We start from the raw sequence: 6,000 nt of genomic DNA on the forward strand, positions 1-6,000 counted from the left end.
AGCTGTCTCAAACTTCACAATGTAATCACAAAAGAGGATCACCGAACCATTTGGGTCACCCTCACGATAGCAGGGTCCCAAGTTAAAATGGAATTGGATACAGGATCAGCGCTAACCGTCATGAATCGACGAGACTATGAGCGGCTATTTTCACACATACCCTTGAGAGAGACATCCATCGTCTTGACGACGTATACGGGGCAAAAATTATACCCCAGAGGAAAAATAAGGGTGCCTGTCGAATACAATGGCAAGAAAATACGGAAATTGTATCTCTACATACTGCCAAATGGTGGACCACCATTATTGGGACGGGAATGGATCAGGAAGATAAACTTAGATTGGCATTCCATTCATGCAATAACGGTGGACGGTAAAAAAGATGAAGACGTCACTCCTGGACGATTGTCAACAATCTTAGCTAACGCCAAAGAGGTATTTCAACAAGAACTGGGCACGCTTAAAGGCGTAACCGCCTCGTTAAAAATAGAAGAGAATGCAGTTCCCAAGTTTTTCAAAGCGAGACCGGTACCATATGCAATTTGTCCAGCCGTCGAGGCAGAGCTGGAGAATCTGGAGAAGGCGGGCGTGTTGTCTAAGGTCGACTGGAGCGAGTGGGCGACACCCATCGTTCCTGTCATGAAAAAAACGTTAAGCAATAAGTCTGGGGAGCCAAGGAAGATTCGCATCTGTGGGGATTTCAAGGTGACGGTGAACCCAGTCCTTCACAGTACAATATCCTCTTCCAAGGATAGAAGACATCTTCGCCTCACTGTCTGGAGGGAAGCGTTTTACAAAAATTGACCTAGCACAAGCATATTTGCAGATGGAGGTTGAAGAGTCCTCTAGGAAGTATCTTACGATAAACACTCACAAAGGTCTTTACCAATATCATCGATTGGTATTCGGAGTAGCATCGGCTCCGGCGATATGGCAAAGAGCGATGGAACAAGTCCTGCAAGGGATTCCGGGGACTCAGTGTTACTTGGACGACATCCTTGTAACAGGTGAAGATGACAGTGAACACCTTAACAACCTAGAACAGGTGCTCACTAGACTACGGGAACATGGGCTGCGAGCCAACCGCCCCAAGTGCGAATTTTTTAAGGAAAAGCTATCGTATTGTGGCCACGTGATTGATCCCTGACAAAATTGAAGCGGTTGTTAAGGCCCCAGCGCCTGAAAATGTGTTGCAACTGAGGTCATTCCTCGGGTTGGTGAATTACTATAATAAGTTTTTGCCAAATTTGTCGACAATTCTGCATCCACTGAACGCCCTGCTACGAACGGGGGTAGCATGGAAATGGAGCGATGATTGTAAACGTGCTTTTCAGAAGAGTAAGGACTTAATCACTTCGAAGGAAGTATTGGCTCACTACAACCCAGCACTGCCAATCAGGCTGGCGTGTGATGCGTCTCCCTATGGCATTGGGGCGGTACTGTCACATAAATTCCTTCATGGTTTGGAGAGGCCGATAGCTTTTGCGTCACGCTCGTTAACTTCTGCCGAGCGTAACTACGCCCAGATTGACAGAGAGGCCCTCAGCCTAGTGTGGGGGGTGAAGAAGTTCAATCACTATCTGCACGGTCAAAAATTTACTCTACTAACCGATCATCAACCTCTTGTCTCCATTTTCAACCCTCAGAAGGGCGTACCGATAATGACAGCACAACGGCTGCAGAGATGGTCCCTTTTCCTAGGGGCACACCAATATGACATCGAGTACAGGGGAACTAAACAGCATGGAAATGCTGATGGATTGTCACGTCTACCGTTGCCGACGGTGGAAGAAGAAGACCTTGCAGTGGATCCAATGGAGGTATTCCACTCGACCATAGTCGAATGTCTCCCTGTGACGAATGCAAACATAGAAAAGGAAACACGGAATGACCCGACACTATCACGGGTCTATGATTTAACGGTGAAGGGATGGCCAGCACATGGCGAACCACTGCTGCCAGCATTTTCGTCAAGAAGAGAACAGCTGTCAGTGTGCAGAGGAACCTTGATGTGTGGATCCAGAGTAGTAATTCCACCAAAGTTGACGGATAGAGTGCTCAATGAGCTTCATGAGGGTCATCTGGGTGGGGTAAAAATGAAGAGCTTAGCCAGAGCGTTTGTGTGGTGGCCGGGAATCGATAGAGAAATCGAAGAGATGACCAAGAGCTGTGCAGGATGCCAGAAGGTCCAAAACGCCCCACCACAAGCTCCTCTGCATCCATGGGAGTGGCCCTCATCTCCATGGCAAAGGGTGCACATTGATTTTGCTGGTCCCTTCATGGACTCGATGTTTTTAATTGCGGTGGATGCACATTCAAAGTGGCCAGAGGTAATAAAAATGTCCTCAACCACCACGGAAAAAACTATCGCAGTTTTACGAACCATATTCGCCAGGAATGGGCTGCCTGAACAGATTTGCTCTGACAATGGACCACAGTTTGTGTCTGAAGAGTTCCGGAGGTTCTTAAAGAACAATGGTGTTAAGCATTACACATCTGCCCCATATCATCCAGCCACTAATGGATTGGTCGAGAGGTTTGTCCAAACATTCAAGAAGGCTATCAAGGCAATGTGTAATGAAGATATACCCCTACAACACAAGGTGGACAACTTCTTGTTTGCCTACCGGAATGCGACACATGCAGTTACCAACCAAACTCCAGCCATGATGTTCTTCAATCGAAGACTACGATGCCACTTGGATTTGGTTAAGCCAAACGTCCGAAGAGATGTGGAGAACAGGCAGTTTCAGAATATGAATGAAAGGCCGACCAGAAGCTTTAAGATAGGTCAACCAGTTTTGGCCCGGGACTACCGCACTGAGAAATGGCAGCCAGGAACGATTTGTACACGACAAGGACCTCTCATGTATACCGTGGACGTTGGGGAGAGCATTGTAAGATGCCATGCTGACCAGATTCTAGAGTCACTGGAAAACGTCAACTCCACACCACGATCTGATACACCTGGTAATGAAATCGACGTTCCAATTGCAGCTACCGCAGAACCGGTAATATTGGAAGCAGATGAACCAAACAACGACATTGATTTCGACTCAACATTGCCAGAAGAACCTGATACTCCAAAGAGGCGTTATCCAGACAGAATCAGGAAGCCTCCTCAAAGACTGAACTTATAATTGCTTAAACTTAACCAATGTATCTAGCAACAGTAATTGTGATTGTAATTCGTTATCATTAGTGTTAAATGAATGTTATGTACTGTTTATCTAAAAGGGGAGGAATTGTTGTGTATGTACCTTTAAGAGAATAACTGGTCTCAGGCTGCAATACCGGCAGTGACCACCCCTGTATAAAAGGCGCTAGAGAGCCTCTGTTGGTTAGATTCGTTTATGCCTTCCACCAGTAAAGATCGTTTTGTTTTCTCTCCTGCTAGTCCGTGTCTCAATCATTCACGGACTTAACAGTACGGATGCGAGAAATTCCATACATACCTATATGGCAGGCGATTTACAATAGAGAGTGACCATCGTCCACTAGAACAGATCTATAAGAAGAATCTGTGCAAAGCGCCTGCAAGACTGCAAAGACTACTTCTAAGGATCCAAAGCTATGACTTCACGCTTAAATATAAGCCAGGAAAGGAAATGGTGCTAGCAGATGCGTTGTCTCGATTGTCACCATATGAGAAACACGAGGTGGAGGGCCTAACAGTAAAAATCCACCACCTAGTGAATGTTACCCCTACAAAGCTCAGTCAAATCAGAGATGAGACTAGCAAAGATGAGGAGTTGCAACTACTCACACAACAAGTAATACAGGGGTGGCCGGAGAGAATCCAGCAGGTACAGGCGACAATTCGTCAATACTGGACGATTAAAGACGATATTGCAGTAGAAGACGGTATTCTCCTTGCTGGATCGAGGATCATCGTGCCAAAGACGATGCAGACACAACTTCTCCATCTCATACATGAAGGCCACATGGGAATGGAGAAATGCAAGCTGAGAGCCAGATCAGCTGTATACTGGATAGGCATGTACAAAAATATCAAACAGATGGTCTCTGCATGTGGTATATGCCAGAAATACAGAAATGCACAACAGAAAGAGATGATACCTAGTGAAATACCGTCAAGACCATGGCACACTGTTGGGGCAGATCTCTTCATGTGCAATCAAGAATGGTATCTCATAGTGGCAGATTACTATTCCAAGTTTCCTTTTGTGAGAAGGATGAAAGACTTGAGAGCCACAACTACCACCAGGATTGCAAAGAGCTTGTTTGTTGAACAAGGAATCCCGGAAAAGGTCATCTGTGACAATGGAACCCAGTTCACATCGAGTGAATTCAGAGCTCTGGCAGAAAAGTATGGGTTCAAAATAGTAACCTCATCCCCACATTTCCCAAGGGGACACGGGTTCATCGAAAGACAGATCCAGACTGTCAAGAGAACTCTCATCAAAAGTAGTGAGATGGGGGAAGACCAAGACCTTGCCCTCCTATCACTCAGATCAACACCACTGAAAGCAGACATGAAATCACCTGCAGAATTGCTGAATGGGAGGAAGTTTAAGACTACGCTACCAGCAAAAATACATCCTCCCCAGGACCAGGAGGACTTCAGACAAAAGCTGGCAGAAGCACAAATCGTAGGAAGCAAACATTACGATAAACATGCAAAGACGCTACCAGAATTGCTGAATGGACAATCAGTGCATGTGCAAGACCTGGTGTTGAAAACCTGGAATCCAGCCAAGGTCATTGGAAAAGCTGATACTCCAAGATCCTACTTCGTAGAGACTGAACCTGGTAACCAATACAGACGGAACAGACTCCACATCAGACCTTCACCTGAACTGGATAAGCAGCAGACAACATCAGCAACATTGACAACACCAGCTACCACAAGCAGTACTGTAAAGTCTGTGTGTTATATTGCGAATTACTACACAGACCACAGGAGTAAACTTTAACAGGACTTTACTATTCGAAGGTCAGGGCGGAACTGCCCAATAAATCATTACACAGCACTTATATACCGGTGTGGTCACCGCCGGTATTACAGTATACAGCAGCCAAGATAAAGTAGTGCAACCCCTAAAATAGTTCTCTTAAAGGTGGATGGTTACATACACTACAATCCTCCCTTTTTAGCTTACAATATACCTATTCCCCATTAAACATAACATCAAAACATATATTCAACTTCATGTAAAAACAGTTCACAGATGTAGTCTCTGCGGGAAACAGTTCACAGATTCAGTCTCTGCGGAGGCGCCTCCTGCGCTTCCTGACTCGGTCGGGATAACGCCTCGGTGGTGTAGTAGTTCTCGGTGGTGTAGTAGGTTCACGTTGCTGAGGTGACTCATCCAATAGTCCTTCACTGGACTTAACAGCTTGAACTTCCGTAACTTCAGAAACAGCCTTGCTGACTTCTAAAGGCTCGAGTACCTTGGGAAGTTTTCCTACTTCCAAACTGATTTGACTCAGTTCGGAGGGACCACGTGCGTGACCTGGTAGAGGTGATAATGGTTCAGATGGGTCATCATCTTCTGCTTCGTCTTTTCCTTTTCTGCTTCTTGGAGACTCTCTGGGCTCCACTCCCAGCTGCATGCACAGTTCCTCCTCCTCTTCCTCCTGTTGCCGTATCAGCGCCACCATCTCCCGGTGTTTCTTAGACTTTTCGTGATTCTTCATGGTTTTTTTACTTTGGAAGACTTCCCCACAAGCTGGGCAGAACAGGTCATGGTAATATTCGGTGTCGTCCAGGTAGTGGTAATAATCGGTGTCGTCCTGAGCTAGGCCAGCGAGAGGGTCCTCTATTTCCTCCATGCCCAGCTGGACGTTAGCCAGCTTTTGTTCCAAATCCAGACATCTCTCCTGAAGAGACTTCTTCATGCGTTCAGCTTCATCCAGCTTTTTCTGGGCTTCCTGCAAGTCTTTTACTAATGACATCATTTGTGATTTCAATACTTCGACTTCATTCGGAGATTGATTGATCGGACTATTCAATCCCTCTACTGGAGCAGCTGTTTC

Source organism: Somniosus microcephalus, chromosome 20, assembly GCF_052327205.1.
Source record: "Somniosus microcephalus isolate GS21.2 chromosome 20, FLI_Smic_1.0, whole genome shotgun sequence".
NCBI classification, from domain to species: domain Eukaryota; kingdom Metazoa; phylum Chordata; class Chondrichthyes; order Squaliformes; family Somniosidae; genus Somniosus; species Somniosus microcephalus.